The sequence below is a fragment of the Antechinus flavipes genome, chromosome 4, assembly GCF_016432865.1.
Source record: "Antechinus flavipes isolate AdamAnt ecotype Samford, QLD, Australia chromosome 4, AdamAnt_v2, whole genome shotgun sequence".
In the NCBI taxonomy this organism is placed as follows: domain Eukaryota; kingdom Metazoa; phylum Chordata; class Mammalia; order Dasyuromorphia; family Dasyuridae; genus Antechinus; species Antechinus flavipes.
The window spans coordinates 59,859,275-59,877,980 of record NC_067401.1 but is presented as its reverse complement, the minus strand read 5'-3'; the positions used below and the strand labels follow the sequence as shown (position 1 = coordinate 59,877,980).

At 41.3% G+C, this 18,706-nt stretch overlaps 2 long non-coding RNA genes across 2 annotated transcripts; both read right to left on the bottom strand.

Annotated features, from left to right (window-relative positions):
• Positions 1–1,193: 1,193 nt before the first annotated feature.
• Positions 1,194–4,184, bottom strand: LOC127559434 (uncharacterized). The gene is made up of 2 exons (XR_007953129.1): positions 4,057–4,184; positions 1,194–1,413 (listed from the first exon to the last, which is right to left on the bottom strand). It is a non-coding gene; the product is annotated as an uncharacterized LOC127559434 (long non-coding RNA).
• Positions 4,185–5,503: 1,319 nt separating this feature from the next.
• On the bottom strand, positions 5,504–15,203 carry LOC127559431 (uncharacterized). Its single transcript, XR_007953127.1, has 3 exons — positions 15,041–15,203; positions 6,676–6,730; positions 5,504–5,610 (listed from the first exon to the last, which is right to left on the bottom strand). It is a non-coding gene; the product is annotated as an uncharacterized LOC127559431 (long non-coding RNA).
• Positions 15,204–18,706: the final 3,503 nt, after the last annotated feature.

The window sequence follows — 18,706 nt, the reverse complement described above, 5'->3', positions numbered from 1 at the left end:
TCTGGCACTTAATTAGGTACTTAATAAATGCTTGTTGATATTACTACTGCTTATTAATGCTTATTGATTGATTAATAATAAAAGAACATGGAGCACTAATAGTGCAACATTGCACTCTTGGGATTTGCCTTTCATTTGGGAGAAGGGATTTAACTAGGTAAGCTTCCAAAATCCAAAAATAAAATCACATTAAGCTATCATCCTCAGAGAAAACGTGTTATTGTTGCTAGCTTCCCTCTGCCCAAAAAGCTTAATGGATAAGGTCAAAGCCAATAGGAAAAAGGAAGCAGAGAGTTATCAGACAAGAGAGTTTGTCAGTGAAAGGGAAGCCAGTACAGGCAGAGAGAAGGCAAAAATAAAAACCAGAACCCAGAGAAAACCACCATCTTTAAACCAAAGAGGAACTTTCATGATGAACCAATGATGGGAATGCTCCCTAAAACTGCCACAGCTGAAGGGGAAAGGTGCTGAGGGGGTGGGAACCCTTTTATGTGTGAGACACAAAACCATGATCAGAACACTTTCTGGAGTGGTCTTGGGTGGTGTATTTCAGTGGTCAAATGTGCCTAGGATATTGTGAAGTCTCAGACCAGATTGGGCAAAAAGACCATACCAATAAATCACCCTGAGGGCGCCTGAAAGGAGTTATTATTTTTTGTGATTTCCTTAAGGTCCAATACCCAGAATGAAAAAATAGTAGAGAAAATTTGAAAGCCTGGGATTTCACTGTCTTGGGGAATTCCCATTGTGGAAAGTCCCTTCTCTGTTAAAACTCAGCCACTCCTCAGTAACTTAATTCACCTGGACCACAGAGAGTTTAAGTGACTTGCCCAGACTTAGCCAAAACTAAAATCGTGATCATAATTACCAGTACTTATGTAGTGCTTTCAGTTCTGCAAAGGATTTTATAAATGTTAACTCAATGATCCAGTCAGCTTTGTCAGATTGAGGACTTGTACATGTCTTCCTGATTCCAAAGCTAGTCCTCTGCCAATTATTCTACGTTGCCTTTCCCTGGTAATCAATGAAGTGATAATTCACTTCTATATTTGGGGGAAGGGAGGGTATTTGAAGGATCTCCAACTCTCGGGGTCTTGGGAACACCAAGTTTACATTATTGCTTTTTGATTTGAGGACTTAAATAATTCACTGAAAAATAAGAAAGCATCCATGTCTCAACTTGCCGGTTCAACTTTTTAAAAAACACGCTTCATTGCATGGAAATAAAAAATAAAAACATGAGTCAGGAGCTAGGGGAGAAGGTTGAAGGGAGGGAAGAATGGATGCAGGACGTATGATGGGTGAGAAACGAGCACCCAACAGGACACACTCTATTCCTCCAAGAGGGGACGGAAGGTTCCCCTAAATTCTGGGTGGTAGTAGCGCCCTTTGGAGTAGCGATTCCGCCAGCGACTGGGGCCGAGCCGTGCCGCCATATTGACGTTTGGAGAGTATGAAATGCCATCCAGGACAGTCAGAAGCCAACAGGACGGCGGGTTGAGATGAGGACAAGGTGAAGGAAGACACGATAGGAAATGGAGCGGTAAAGAGAGAGATGTAACAGGCCAGATGTATGGAGAAATATACCCCAGGACAGACACCAATAGAAAAGAAAAAAGAAAAATGAGAATTAGAAGCTGGGCTTGGGAAAGCAGGAATCACAAACAGAAAGGTACTGATATTCACTCAGAAGCAGATATATTGGCATCTGGGTCCCTGGATTATGAAAACATTCCCTTTTAAAAGGATCTCTTCTTTTGTTTTAAATGAAAATCATTTAAAAATATTTCATTAACTATTTCCCAATTGTAAAGCAAAAAAGAATTTTAAACAATCATTTTTTAAAAAATTTGAATTTAAGGTCTCTTTTTGATGGAATTGCATTGCTACATCCCCAAATCACAGAACATTAGAAGTGGAAGGGACCTCAAGGGTCACAGGATCTAGAACTGGAAGGGATTTGGGGGCCATTTAGTGCAATCTCCTCATTTTACAGAGAAGTAAATAGAACTCTAAGAAGTCAAATTGAAATGTCTAAGATCTCATAAGATATCCTTGGTCTGTAAGTTATTTATAACCCATAAAGTCTCATCAAGAGAAATTGCCCATCTGTATTAGTGGATGGATGTTCCACACAGAGGATAGATAATCTCTGTTATATCCAGAGTTTTATATATATGTGTGTATATATAAATATATATAATTATATTATATATGTAATAATATATACAATTATTATATTGTAATAAAGTATTGTATATAATTATTACATTATATATAATAAAGTATTATATATGTATATATATATAAAACAATATATATGTATATAATCTCTGTTATACCCCAAACTGTTGTACCCAGTTTTGTGGGGTAATCTTACTCCTTTCAGAGTCTGGATTAGCAATCCATTCTTACCATATTGCAGCTTTCATCTGTAATAAGAAGGTGGGGCATAAATAACCCCTTCCCCCACCCAAGTTCCCTTCTGGCCCTAAATCTCAAAGTTAAGACTTTAGCGATCTTCCCTCCAGCTAGCTCAAAGCTGGAGGTTTGACTTCCTCCCTTTTTAAAGATAAAGACAGACCCCAGAGGAGCACTGCAGAAATGCAGCTGGAGGTTTGGGTATAACCATATTCCTTCACACCAACAGCTCACTGGGGGCTGCCATTTTACCCTGAGTGTTCCCATCTCAGGATTGCCAATATATCTTTCACAAATGAGAATGCCCCAAAACATAAGTCTGTGTTTGAACCAATCATACCAGACAGCTTTCTGACATGGCTGCATTTGGAAACTATATTCTAAGCAGGTGGCCTGAAATGGGGCACCCTAAAAATTGACAGGGCAGTATTTGTGCTTTGGGCATGTTAGGGACCTAATCTAAGGGATTCCTATATTGTATTTGAGAGTGTGTGTATATGTGTGTGTCCTGCAGTCACACAGAGGCAAGATGATATATAAATTTAGAACTGGAGGGGATCTAACTTCAAAAAATCTAATTTTATTTATTTTTCCCCTGAGGCAATTAGAGTTAAGTGACTTGCCCAGCATCACACAACCAGGAAGTTTTAAGTTTTGAGGTCAAATTTGAACTCAGGTCCTCCTGACTTCAGGGCTGGTGCTCTGTCCACTGTACCACCTAGTAATTTTATTCATTTTACAGGAAAGAGGCCCAGCTGAGTTAAGTGACTTGCCCAAAATCACACAGGAATTTAAGCTTCTGCTTAATAGTTAAGTCTTCATAAAGTCTATGATCTGGGCTTTTTTCTATGCTACAAATGGCCCTGGCTGCAAAGTCAGAAGATGCTGATGGGAATTCCGGCTCAGATACTTACTGCTTGTGTGAACTGAGCACGTGCAGGGCCCATGTTCTCTCCTGGCTTATATTTCCCCACCTGTATGTTCCCCTCATATCTGTGACCCACCTTCTATGTCACACACAGGATAGGCTGGTAGAGTCTGACCTCAAAGCCAATCACCCAGGAGATCCCAGGTTGTGGTCTCATCTGTGACACCTCTGTGTGTGTGTGTGTGTGTGTGTGTGTGTGTGTGTGTGTATGTTCCAGGACTATCCTGAGGGGGAGGTGGGGAAAATGTGAAATGGCTTTAAATGAACCCAGAAGTTTGGGTGTTCCTCATTAGAGGTAGTTATTGTGTGAGCAAGCTCATCTAAGAAACATCCGATTATTGTACAAAAATAATTTTTGAGTGGGGAGCAGAGGGGGTGTAAATAATGCTTCCTCATCTCTCACTCACCATTAAAATTTGTAAAAATCAACACTTTAGTGGAAGGAAATGCCATCCCTTAAATCCATCCCCTTCCTTTTTTATAGGTGAACACTGGAAACTGGCACGGGAGAGCCCTTAGGGAAAGGTGTTCACCTGGACTGATTTCCTTCCCCACAGCCCCCTTGCCATATAAATGATCTCCCTTTCTCAATGACCCCCATTGTAACTTTCTTTGGACAGGGAGTCAGGGCCATACCTTCACAGGCTTCAGGTCTTAAGGGGGGCACGGAAACCTGGGCAGAGGCCCTTGCTCTGGGGGATACTTACTCAGCCGATTTTCAGAAGTGGCCTGGGTGAGAGAGGTGCCGGTTCAGTTTGGGCAGTTTTTCCATCATTTCCATTAAGAGGAAAAAGCTGGGTCTTTCCTGCAGGTCGAAGGTCCAGCAAGTAGACAGGATCTCCTGCAACAGGAATAAACATTCGTTTATTCGTTCCACAAGCATTTGTGAAGCACTTATTAATTAGACAAGAAATGAGGCAAAGAATGGCTTCTCTTACCTAGTTAAAAAAATTTAGTCTGGGAGGGGAAGACCCCAAACAGAAACAATTAGTATTAATATTCATTCTTAGCCAGTCAAGGCCCAAACAGTGGCCAAGTGGGGTTTGGTCGGGAACCCACGGTTGGTAGTCAATGAGAGCCAGCGTGAATTTGGCACAGTTGGGGGAAACAAGGAGGGAAAGACTAAAAGAAAATATCCAGGCTCTACTTCTGAGCGAACATGTAGGATTGGATTCCATGAGCCAACATTCTATATTCCATGATCTGTCAGTGACTAAGGAGCAGCATTAGAGAATTATACAAATTTTTGTAGTGGCCACAAGAAAGAGGAAGAATGGTCAATTCAATGTTGTTTGTTTGTTTGTTTGTTTGTTTTTTTTGGGGGGGTTGGTAAATAATTTTATTATTAAGCTGTTTCTACCCTTTAGATCATTAGTAAATCAAAGTCTCTCTCCCTTTCACAAGCCACATCTTATAATCATGCTGTAGAATAATAATGATGATGATGATAACAACTAACATTGATTAAGTATCTACTATGTACCAGGCACTGTGCTAAAAGCTTTACAATTATTATCTCCATAGTTACCCTGGAATAAGGACTATTATTATCCTCATTTTATAAATGAGGAAACTGAGACAGAGGTTAAATTATTTGCCTAAGATCCCATAGTTTATCATGTAGTTGAGATCACATTTGAACTTGGATCTTCCTGATTCCATGCCTGATACCCTAGATCCCGATGCATAGAACCTGGTTTCAAATTGGTCTTAAGGAAGCAGCTAGCTGGAGAGATAGACTTGCATCTTGCATGCAAGATGACTTGAATTCTAATCCTGCCTCAGACATTTATTAGCTGTATAACTGTGGATAAATCATTTTATTGCTTCCTCATCTGAAAAATGCCTCTCAGGTTTTAGGAAGATCAAATGAGCTAACACATAACAACACTTTGCAGACCTTAAGGAGCTACATAAATGTTAGCTATTAGTATTAGGAGTAGTACTTAAGTACTAGTATTAAGGATCCACATGTAAAGGGAAGTATAATTCACAAGTTTTTAAATTGTTCTTTCCTTCTGTGGATTATTTGAACCTTCTATAACATAATTGGGTCAATGAAGCTGTCTACAACTCCATTTCTCAACTTTCCCAAATGGACAAAAAGCTGAATTATACCCATTGTACTCTGATAGTATCATTAAGGCTTCTGTGGGGCAGAGGAGAGGAGTGATTGACCCACAGATCTCTGCTGTGCCATCTCCAAGCTCGCCTCTGTTTCATGGTCCTCAGTCATACTGGCTTTCGGCTGGTCATTGACCCTAGGGAGAGAAGAATTTATCAAAGAGAGTTAAAGGCAGAGCATTATGGTTTTCATAAGGATGGAAAGTTAAGCTATAGGTAAGTTTGGATTTAGAGATTTCTGCCTGGTTCCCCCCAAGCCAAAATCATGATTCTTAATGTCAGATAACTATCTATGGTGAAGTTACTAAATGTTTCTGGAGAAAACATGTTTTTAATTCATCTCTAAAGGATATGGTAGTATTCAGGTCCCTATAAAGTTTCTTACAGGGTTAAAAAACTCCCACAGGATTAGAATGAGGAGACCAGAGTTTTAACTTCAGCTCTGCTACACTAATTTTGGTGTGATCTTGGAAAAGACACTTCCCCAGTGTGGACTTGTTTCTTCTTCCCTAAAAGGAAGGAACTAATATAGGGAATAATTTAGACAATAACAACATGGAAAACACAAACAACTTTAAAAGATTTAAGAAGTCTGATCAATGCAGTAAGTACTTATGATTCCAAATTCAATGAATAAACATGATATTCTACCTCAAAATGTAGAGAATATTTGGTTTGACTATGAATATTTGTTCCAAAAGTTTTTTTCCCTTCCTTTTATTAAACTGGATGTGAAATGGGAAGGAGAGAAAATAAATGCTTTTTAATTGAAAAAAAATGAAGTAACTTACTCAGACTGATAGGGTCCTTTCCAGGTCTAATCTTTCACTTTCTCTTTCCCATATTACATCCATAGTATACCGCAAAACCCTCCAGTGTTACATGTAGGTAACAGAGATTAACACCACCACTACTTCCCAGTTAGCTGAACATTAAGCCAATAAAATATTTTGGGCCACCAAAGTGGGTGATCCGTCCAAACATCTACATTGACAAGGAAGTTTGACTTAATCTACTGATATCAATTCCACAAATAATCAGGTAAGAACAGGAAGGTTTAACTCACAACCATGTTACTTTGAAGAAATTTGGAGTTTATTTTTTTATTAACTGAGAAAAGCAGAGGGAGAGAGAAGTAGATGGAGATGAAGGAATTCTTTGTTGGCTGGAAAGATGGATATGAAGGTGAGGTAGATGCTTACCGTGTCTCTTCAGCTGCATCAGGGACTTGGGGTGCTTGGGATGGGGTAGAGATGTCTAGAGAAAACAAAAATATGACACTAAGAATGAGAGGCCATGTTTCTCATTCACTGAAGGTCAAGGGGGCAGAGCAGGGATGGGTTCAAACCTTTGTTTGGAAATAACTTCTTAAGCAAATTGATTTCTATCTTCTAAAACCAAAGGAAAGACCTTACAGACTTATTTTCATGTCCATCATGTATTCCACTTCAATAAAAGTGCATTCTGCGAGTTAAATCATCAATCAAAAAACATTTGTTAATCACCAGTCTAGGAAGAGGTGAACTGAGGCAGGTCTTGAAGCCAGGAGTCCTTCTTCTGACATATACTGACTGTGTAACCCTGGGCAGATTGTTTACTTTTCTTGGGACTCAGCTGGTCTCATGCTAGGACCCAACCCCACTGCTCTCACTCAGACTCTGAACCTCATCCCCAAACACCGAGTCTGCTGCCATAATAGCCCAAAAGATCTTCCTGATCTACTGTTGTCTCTCTCGCATCTACCCTTCATACCCCCTCAAGACAAATTTTCTTTATGTAAAGAGCTGGGTTGTGTTATTTTTTTTTTTTGTCTCTTTGCCTCTATCCTACTCATTCAATATGACTAAAGAAGTCAGGCTGTTTAGCAAGATGGTGTACCCTGTAAATCTAGCTGCCAGAGATGCTGTAATTGGTAGATTTCTTGAATTTAGGAGTTGATTGGGCTATGCTAATTGGGTCTCTGCTCTAAGTCAACACCATATAGTCAACCCCTGAGAGTGGACCATCATATTGTCTAAAGAAGGGCAAACAAACTCACCTTAAAAGTTAGAAATAGGCCAAACAGTAGCAGGATTGGGCCCATGAGTAAGCTAGGTATTTCCAGACTGGGAGAAATGGAGAGACCTCATCTTTGAAAAGAAAAGAAAAAAGAAGATATTTCTAATCTAGTCTAATTTTGCCCAATTCAAAAATAGCGATTTAGGTAAATTTTTCTGAGCTATAATATAGAAAGAACTGTAAATTTATTTAATTCATGTTTTAAAAAATGAATATTTAAATGATATGTTATAGTGAACCTAAATGGCACACGACAAATAACTCAAATTTTAAAAATATATACATATATAACGTCCTTAAGATGTAGAAAAGTATGCAGTTTGGACAGAATACAATATAAGAACCAATACTATATACTCTATAAGAACCAAGAAATCTGAATTTTATTTTGGCTGAGATATACAGGAAAATAGATCTAGAGCTAAAAGGGATCAGCAATATCTAGTTCAACTTTTCACTCTAATGATGAAAAATTGCATCTGAGAGAGAAGTTATTTTCCTAAGATTACAAGGTAGAATTCAGCTCCTCTGCTTCCAAATCCAACAATCTTTCCTCCATATCAGTTGTCTACCTGTGTGTCCCCTATTTTGTAAATAGGGAGGAGGAGAATGAAGAGAGAAAGATAGGGTTGATAATCAACCATGCTTCTTCACTTTAAAAAAAAAAAAAGGCGATGGAGACAACTCAGCATGACTAATGAACCGCCATGGATGTAAGCTCTGACTTTGAGAGAATTTGGCCATTTCATCCAAACTGGAATTGAATCTTATCTGACTTACTAACAGTCACAGTTTCAGAGCTGGAATAGATCTCAGAGGTCACTTAGTCCAACCTGTCCCTCAACAAGCTTTTTCTCTACAACAGCCCAAACAAATAAATAGCCAGCCTTTGGATGGAAATAGTGAATGAAGATGCTTCCAAATGAAGTTCCTTCCCAGATAGCCCAGTCCACTCCTGGGTAGCTCTAATTGTAAAAAAAATTCCCCCTAGATTTATAGTATAACTGGATTATCTAGTCCAACTCCCTTCTTTTATAGATGAATAAACTGAAGGCCAGAGAGAGGAAAATAATTAATTATTCATGGTCTTATAGATAGTAATGGCAGAGCTGGGATCTGAACTCAGGATCTTAGATTTCTAAGACAAATGTACTGACCCATGTCAGGTGTACTTTACCATGTCACCTGTACTATACCATGTCAATTGTACTTTACTGTGTCAAGTGTATCATATCATGTTAATTTCACTGAGCTATGTCAATTGCACTGAGCCATGTCAATTGTACTATACCATGTTTTAGAGGGCTGAAACTATGGAATCAATGCACTGAGGTCAGGACTGCTAAGCGCTTGAGCCCAACTACTGATTGAACTCTCTGGGCATATGCTTGGAAAATGGTCCTTTCTATTATCCGTACTGGCTCAATGATTAGTGTATAGAGGATGGTAGGAGGGACTAGGGGGTAGAGTAGGATGAGCCAAGGACATACTCTAAGCGGTGACGAGGGAGAAGGCGGTGGCGGAGAATCTGCTTCTATCCTGTTCCATCCCGTGTCTGGGGACTGAGAATAAAGATTGAGGACTTTTGTTTATCCTGACTCCAGCTGATTCTGGGATGTCCTGGGTGCTAGCATAGTCATTACACCATGTCAAATGTACTGTATGTCAATTGCACTGTATCATGTCAACTGCACTGTATCATGTCAATTGCACACAGCCATGTCAAACGCACTGACCTATATCAGTTGGACTACACCATGTCAATTATACTTTATTGTGTCAAAGTGTACTATACCATATTGATTGTACTGAGCTATGTCAACTGCACTGAGCCATGTCAATTGTACCTGTCAAACACACTAACTAATCAGCTCTCCTGTAGCATGTCAACTGTACTATACCATGTCACTTGTACTGAGCCAAGTCACTTGTACTATATTGCTATACCAAATTCAAGTATTTTGCATTTTGCTACATTTAAACCTCTCAGGGACTCAAATTCCTTATCTGTAAAATGAAGATATTAATCCAAGGGGTACTTTAGAGCTTTAAGCCTATGAGTCTGATCCTAAGTTTGCCTCTTTGTAACTTCCACCCATAACTTTTTGTTTTGCCCTCTGGGGTCAAGAACAAGCCAAATTCTTCTTCCATGGCCCATTTTTCAGTTGCTTGTTCTTCCTCCCTTCCTAGCTGTCTCTTATCCCCACCGAACAATGCCCATTCCTTCAGACAGCTCTCCTATCCCATCAGGCTAAGGTCCTTTGTCACACTGATCGCCCATCTTTAGAGACTCTCCAGCTTACTACCCTCCTCCTAATATGTGGCCTCTGGAAAAAAATCAATATTTAGAAAGAATTCTCTTTCTTCCTTTGTAAAATAGGGATTGGTCCCTGGGAATGATGTCAAAGCTCCTCTCTGCTTTACCATTCTGACCTCTAGGAGCAGGTAACACTTCACTGAAACCAGCAGCTGCTGAAGAGCAAGTCTGTACCTACGTTACTCGCTAGCACCGCCCAGTGTCCGGCAGCCAAAGAATTTCCTGTTTAAAGTTTTTTCCCCATAGATACTATAGGCTTAAATAGCAAGAATTTCCCCATTACATTCTAAATTGGACATAGACTCTAAATCCAATTGGCTACCATGGCGCAGTGGGAAAACTTGGAGCTTTGAGGTCAAATTCTGGTTCTGCTATAAATTCCCAGGTAGTCAGGGGTAAGTCCTTAGCTTCTCTAGGACTCAGTTTCTTCCACTGTAACAGGACGGGTTTGGGGTTTAATGGTTTATGAAGTTTCTTTCAGATCTCGCTTTGATCCCAGAATCAAAAACTGTGCTTAGTCCCTTCATGAAACTGCTCCAAAACCTTTTTTTTTGTAATCTGGAGATATTTCTTAATATGATCAGCAGGTAGCGCTGTGCAACTAGTCTAGGCAGGTCAATGGCTGTATCAAGAGATGGATGGAGTGATAGATTCTGGGTGAAAGTCAGAGACTCAGTTTCCTCACCTGTAAAATGGGATAGTATCTGCCCTTGCAACTACAGGTAGGGAAGATAAGTGCAAAAAAGGCTCAGAGTACCACCAGTACAAAGAGGGAAGGAGAAGAAGGGTACTGCTTATCTTGTAAGCTGAGATCCCATTATATCCCATGAATGTATGTGTATTGGGGGGAAGGATAAAAATCAGTGGATAATGACTGTGTCCTCATGAAAAGTATTTCAACTACCTGGGACACAGTTTCATTTTCCGTAATCTTGGCTTCTTTCCCAATGCCTACAAATATATCCACCCACCCCCAATTTTGAGCCATTGTTCATAATTCAAACCCTAGAATGGTCTTCTCTCAGTGGAGCTCTTTCTTCCCTTCCCCTTCCCTTTTCATTTTCTTGCAATCTGATTCCCAATTCCCCCATTTAACTGAAATTAAGTCCTTTATCCATCCCTTACCTACTAAACCCAATGGTCTACTTGGTCTCTCCAGTTTTTGACAAGGTCCCCACTTTGTTTTGGTTTCCATGACACTGCTCTCTCCTACTTCTTTCTCCTCTGTCAGCCTCCTCCTAAATAACTTTTCTGGATTATGATCTACCATTCTCCTCCTAAGCCCAAGAATCACTCAAGGCTCTACCATGGGCCTCCTTTTTTCTTTTTACATTCTCCAACCCTGGTGATTCTATCAGCTTTTATGAGTTCAGCAATTATATGTAGGGAGATATGTCCCATGTCTTTTTGCTCAGCCACAGTTTCTATTCTGAGCTCCAATCCTGTGTGCTGGATGATTCTATTCGGATGTCCCAAGGGCAACTTCAACTTAACATGTCCAGAGTGGAATTCATCTTCCCTTCTCATTGCTATTGTCCCTTCAAATTCCTTCAAGACTCGTAGGCTGCCTCAGTTATCCCCACCTCTCCCATCTCCATCCCATCTGCCTCCTAAAAGCAAGTAGGTAGCACAATAGATACAGCCCTGGGCCTACAGAGATGAAGATCTGAGTTCAAATATGGCCCAAAACATTTGTCACTTCACCTCTCTCTGCCTTGCATCCCCACTGTCAGAGTCATTGAAATATTATTCATAAAGTGTTAGCACATGGTAGGCACAAAGTGTTGGATCATCAGGAAGAGAAAAGAACCTTTGGGAATCAGTTAGCCTAATCTCCTTACTTTGTGGAGGAGGGAACAGAGTAAGGTCTACTCCCTGTGTCACCTGAATTTCAGGCCAAGGCTGCATTGACTACACTTGAAGAGAATGGAGCATCACACCAGATAGAGGATGATTCCCACCTCCAACTGCACTGCCCTCTCTACCCTCCTACATTGTGCCTACTGAGCTCAGGGCCAACTCTTACAATTCTACCTGGTACCACGGGAGCCCTCCAGAGAGAGGCCCACCTAACACAGCTCTCAAAGTCCACTCCAGAGAGAGGGTCACCCCACACGTTCTCACAATCCCACCCAGTACCACGGGTGCCCTCCAGAGAGAAGCCCACCCAACACCGCTCTCACAGTCCACCCGGGCCCATGAGAGCCTCTCAATAACATGGTTCTCACAATCCCACAGGAGCCCTCCAGAGAGAGGGTCATCCCACACAAGAAAGGCAGCATTAACTGAAGTGAGAAGTGGTTAGTAGAATCCATACTCACCTGGGAAGATAAACTGCTTTCTATGATGGATGTAGTGGGCAGCTTGAAATACAAGAGGAGAGCCAATCACACAAACAAACAGCAAACAGCCGGGAGAAAAATGGCAGAGATGGTCAGTGGCAGGTGCATGCGTTCAATGAGCCAGACTGGGGGAGGCTCAGGGCAATGGTTAACTGGATCCCGTGGCTGCTCCCCACAGGCCTCTGGAAGAAGCAGGCTAAGAGGGCAGGGTGGGTGAACCAAATAATGCTGGTGGGGAAAGAGGGAGAAGGGGCTGCTTGGAAATGGGGACAGACCCCAGAGAGCCCAGAGACAAAGGGTTCTGTGTTATTGCCTGTGTGGGAAGAGAGGAGGACTCAGAGATAGGAGACATGGGTCTTAGACCGTCTGTCCCTCCCTAACTCACCCAAGTAAATGTATGAGAGATACCGAAACAGGCCACTTATGAAGGCCTGCATCTCCCAGGTGACTCTCTGGAGACAGGGTCTGGGGACTTGCCCTTCTCATCACTCCCCATAATTCCTCTCTCAAAGTATGACTCAATGGGTCTAATGTTCCTAACTATCTAAAAGAAGGTTAACTGCCCTCAGTCCCCCAAGTTATGTGTGAAGGTAAATGGTAAAAGCACCTTGGGAAAGTAAAAAGTGCTCCCTGGAAAGCCAAGCCATGATCTTCATTGTCAATGATCCCTTAAGCAAAGAATGGGGACTCACATTGCTGATCTGCATAACAAACTGGTGTGGGGGTGCATAGGGCATCTCTCCAACCTGGGGGTAGGGCTATAAGTAGGAAAGCCTTGGTGTAGGACTTTTGGGGGTAACTCCCCTCTTTGAGAGGCGTGAAGATCTCTCCTCAGCCATCCATTCACATGTGAATGAGGATGGGGAGGGATGAAGCTTACTTAGGGACCAGAGCAAACTCTTTACACTGGGTCTGTACAAAGGAGGTGCATTATCATTCGGGGAGAGACTTCGCACTAGAGAAAGGAATCAGAGATAGGAGCAATGCATCCATGCAGCCCTCATCCCCACCCTGGAAGCGGCTAACGGCAGACTGGGAGATCGGAAGGTGGAGGGAGCAGTGGGGGGCCCCAGGAGAGGAGGAAGAGGAGTGTCGGGGGTCCCAGAAGAGAAGGGGCCCAGGCCCTGTGGACTCGCTCTAATCCACAAGAGCCTCAGCCTACCACACCATCCCTGAGACCGAACACCCCATCATCCTCGAGGGGGTGAATGAACGAGTCATAGAGAAAGGCAGCAGCTGCTCGGAAATGGATTTTAAGAAGCAGAAGAGAAAGGCAGACATGCATTCATGCTGAGATCATTCGATCTGACATGAGCTTGTGGTGATTTACGTTTGCTCCCAATTTAAGGCACCCAGATTTCATGCAGCATATGCACAGCACTGAGACAAGAACTCGGAAGAAAGCAGATCTCAGCTATATCCAGACTCTTGCCCTCTCTCCTCCTCCTCCTTCCCTCCCCACTTAATCCTCCCATCATCCACCTTGCCCCCCAAACCCAGCCCCGAGGCTGAGGTCATTGTTCTTTGTGCCCAAAGAAGGCCAAAGGCTTACCAGGCTTGAAGAGGAGCTGAGATGGCTAGGGCAGTTTAGGCCGTAACTGGGGTCGAATTTGTTTAGGGGAAAGCACGGGAGGTCTCCGCTATGGGTTAGATCTCACTCCTGCCCCACAATCCATTCTACTGTCCTTTACCCATCAAATAAATGTAAGAGAGACTGGGGAGCAGGCCAAGAATGAAGGCTGAAAAGATGGGACTCTCCCAGATGACTCCTTTTAAACGGGCTACTACTGCATCTCACGTCCTTCCCTAGCCCCCTTCTCAAAACGTGGCTCTAAGGTGAACACCTGGTATTCATAAAGTGCTTCATGGTTGACAAAGTACTCTGAAAGCATACCCTTCCCCAGTAACAACAGCCCTGTGGAATGGGTGGGATTATTCCCATTTGACAGATGGGGAAACTGAGGCTCAGAGAGGTTAAGGGACTGGTCTGTTATCCAACAGCTAGTAAATGCCAGAATCAGGTCTCTCCTGTCCCCAAGTTCAGTGTGCTTCCTATGATACCACACTGTCTTCTACATAAAAGTTGTTTTTCAGTCATGTCTGACTCTTTTTGGGTAGCCCCTTTTTGGGGTTTCCTTCTCCAACTGAGGAAACACATGAAGAAACTGAGTGACTTATCCCTAAAGTCATAAAATTAATAAATGCCTGAAGCTGGCTTTAAACTCAGGTCTTCTTGACCCCATGCTCAGCACATTATTTTACTATAAAAGTGCAATCTTCAAATTAAAATGAATCACGATTAGTTATATGTTAAGGATTTTTGAGAGCTTTGTGAGACTCCTCATGGTATATGGAGGATTCCCAGGGCTGGGAATACCTCTTCCAGCACATACATTTATTGGCCTGGATTTAATGTGTATTGAGAACAAAGGCTCAGTGGGGAACATGGGAGGCAGTAGAGAGAGCATCAGTTGTGGATCCAGGAGGATCTGGATCCAAATCTGGCCTCAGACACTTAACACTTACTAGCTGTGGGACCCTCAGCAAGTCACTTAACCCAACTGCCTCTCAAAAATAAAACAAGAAAAATCCAAGAAATATGGACAGAATGAGTGTGACTCCTAGGAATAGACCTGAAATCCAATACCGTAAAACCCACTCAATAAAGAATGAAATCATAAGTATAGTCCAAGGCTGAACAGGGGCGGATCTTGACCAGCAGCAGGTACCCTGGAGACCCAAGGAGGAGTGAACAGAGAAAGCTCACTGAAGACACAAAGAATCCACCACCTGGAAAGAACCTGCCGCGGACCCACGGAGCTCCCTGAGCGGCACATCCTGAGCAGTCACCTGAGAAATTAAACCTGCTGTCCCGCTGAGCCATCGGCGAGGGGTTCGGGTGCGGCGTCGCACTGGGAGGATTGGAAGACTGAAAGGGCGCGGGGGAGGATAGTGTGGAGGAGGTGGTGGAGGACGGGTTACTGCTGGAGTCCAGGTGGTTCACGGCTGGAGAGTGCTCCTGCAAGACATGAGGGTTAGTCAAGGAGGTAGTGTACCTCTGTGGGAGAGCCCCAACTGTAGCTGACCTAATCACCCAGAAGATTCCCCTCACCAGGAAGAGGCAGATCCACTGATCGCTACTGAGATTTGTAAATCCTCTTCTTCCTCTAGAACCTACAAGTAACTTAGGACACCCAAATGGAACGTAGGAACTACATTTTCTGGGCGTCCAGATCAATAGGTGGGGGTTGGGCTAGGTCTTAGAAAGCAAATGGGACTTGGATAAGTGTGTGCTCATAGAGCACATATGTTCCATAGCAAAGGAAATATGTCTGAATTAAGAAAAAATTAGCAGAACTATGAACTCATAATGTATACTAAGGGAGTTGAAAATCGTGGCCCTGGGGCCAAATCTGGACCCCCAGTCTGTTTTTGTTCAGCTCCTGAGCTAATTTTTACATTTCACAAAACACTTTTCACTTGAACATTTGCAAAGCGTTTCCCTGATACTTCAGAGTAGCTGGCTGATACCATGGATGGAACACCAGCTCCAGAGTAGATGCTATAATCATTCTCATTTTACAGATGAGGAAACTGAGAGGTTAAATGACTTACCAAATAGCTAGTGAGTATCTGAATTCAGAGTATGAGTCTTCCTGCCTCCCCACCCAGCTCCTGCTGCTGCTTAGCTGCCTTTCAGGGGTCTATATATGAATTTCTATCTTCCCACACTGTTAGCAATCTTAGGCACAGAAAGTTTATAAGGGTGTAGACAATTTCAGTCCAACATGGAATTACCTCTTCAAACTCATCACAGAGAGAGTTGTATTTGTAATAAGAGTATTAACAACTTAGTCATACATTAACACATCAGTATCTCTTATTACATATCGTGACTATCAAATGAGCTAGGGCGCGGTGGAGAAGAGAACTAAACTTCTACTCCATTGTTTGTGTATAAATCACTATTCCATTGTGGTGTGAGTATGCACATACACACAAATATATATACATGCATTTGCACATACATATATGTATATGTATATCACATATGTATATAATGCTCACACATATATACATGCTTACATAGCTATAATTTATATATGATATTTATGACTTTGTGCAATTCTGCCTCATTTAAATCCAATTCATGTGTAAATCAAGACACTACTCATGATATCATTAGTTCTCTCCAAAAACAAAGGATGAACAACAATATATATTATTTATACAGCAGGAATATTTGTATGAGTGTGTGTGTGTGTGTGTGTGTTGGAGGACTAGCCAATAAGGGCCTAGTCTTTAGGGCATGTCCAGTATGCTCCCCTTGGAATCAATCCATGAGGAAACAGAGATTGGTTCTAAAAATGTTCTTTTGGGCAACAGAGGGACCCATCTCCCTGTTTGAAGAATATGTAGGCATTCTCTGTAGGTTTCCATTTTGGCTTAATCTATGGTGATAAAAAGCCATTTAACTGGCTGCTGAGCTGGTACTGAGTATGCAAACAAAAGGCAAAAACAGATGAAATCTCTTCCTTCCAATTGAGTATAAAAAACCCTAAGTCTCTCAGTGGGTACAGAGGAAACAGCAATAACAGCGAGTTCATAGAAGAATCTTCCTGGTCCTTTTATTTGCACAGATCCAACAGAGAGATTCACCAGTCAAAACTCTTGTTGCTGGTCCTCCATCTGGTAGTGGCTATTCTGATTTTTTGAAGCTGGTTACAGGGTCCATTCTGTTTCGTTATCTAAGAATTTATACAGGAGGGAAAGAAGAGACAGAGATGCTGAGGGATATAAGGTCAGATGAAAATCCAGGTGAGGAGATAAGGCATCTTACCTTTTTCTTGTTGTCAATTGAGTCATTTAGTTATTTGACTCAACATGATCCCACAGACCATATTGTCCATAGAGTTTTCTTGACAAAGATACTGGAGTGCTTTGTCATTTGCTTTTCCAGTGGATTAAAACAGACATGGTTAAATGCCTTGCCCAGGATCATATAGCTAATGAATATCTGAGGCTTGATTTGAACTTAGAGGCTTAAAACAATTCTTTTTCCTCCTCTCTTGAAAGCCCCCAAGAAAGAGTAGGAGAGATCTTGTGACTTTTGGATGAATACTCAGTTCTAGCTTAATAGCAAGTTAAATTTTTTTTTCACCTGTACACCAAGAAGAAACAATGAGAAAAAATATTCACAGGAAAAGATGCAATTTTTATTGCCATATTTGTCAATTTCAATGACTATTTTGCCCTCTGGTTTTAGTATATCAGAGTAGCTTTCCTTGATGATCTCTTAAAGAATGAGATTCAGGCTCTTTTTTTTTTTTGTTCTGGCCTTCAGGTAGACCAATAATTTTTAAATTGTCCCTCCTGGATCTGTTTACCAGGTCAGCTATTTTTTCAATGAAGCATTTTACATTTTCTTCCCTTTTTTCATTCTTTTTAGTTTGGTTTGACTTATTCTTGATGTCTCATAGTTGTTAACTTCCATTTTCTTGGTTCTATTTTTTAATATATAATTTTCTTCACTTAGCTTTTGTATCTCCTTTTCCATTTGATTAATTTTAATTCTACTTTTCAAAATGTTTTCTTCAAACTAGAGACCACTATTGACCACAAGAAAATTTTGATTATATCAAATTGAAAAGTTTTTGTACAAACAAAACAAATGCAGACAAGATTAAAAGGAAAATAATAAACTGGGAAAACATTTTTACAGTCAAAGGTTCTGATAAAGGCCTCATTTCCAAAATATATAAAGAATTGACTAATTTGTAAGAAATCAAGCCATTCTCCAATTGATAAATGGTCAAAGGATATGAACAGACAATTCTCAGACGAAGAAATCAAAACTATTTATAGCCACCTGAAAATATGCTCCAAATCATTATTAATCAGAGAAATGCAAATTAAGACAACTCTGATTTACTACTACACACCTGTCAGATTGACTAGAATGACAGGGAAAGATAATGCGGAATGTTGGAGGGGATGTAGGAAAACAGGGACACTGATACATTGTTGATGAAATTGTGAACACATCCAGCCATTCTGGAGAGCAATTTGGAACTAGGCTCAAAAAGTTTCAAACTGTGCATACCCTTTGATCCAGCAATGTTTCTACTGGGCTTATACCCCAAAGAGATACAAAAGAAGGGAAAGGGACCTGTATGTGCCAAAATGTTTGTGGTGGCCCTGTTTGTAGTGGCTTGAAGCTGGAAAATGAATGCATGCCCATCAATTGGAGAATGGTTGAGTAAATTGTGGTATATGAACGTTATGGAATATTATTGTTCTGTAAGAAATGACCAACAGAATGAATACAGAGAGGACTGGCGAGACTTACATGAACTGACACTAAGTGAAATGAGCAGAACCAGGAGATAATTATATACCTCAACAACGATACTGTTTGAGGATGTATTTTGATGGAAGTGGATCTCTTCAATAAAGAGAACTAATTCAGTTTCAATTGATCAAGGATGGACATAAGCAGCTACATCCAAAGAAAGA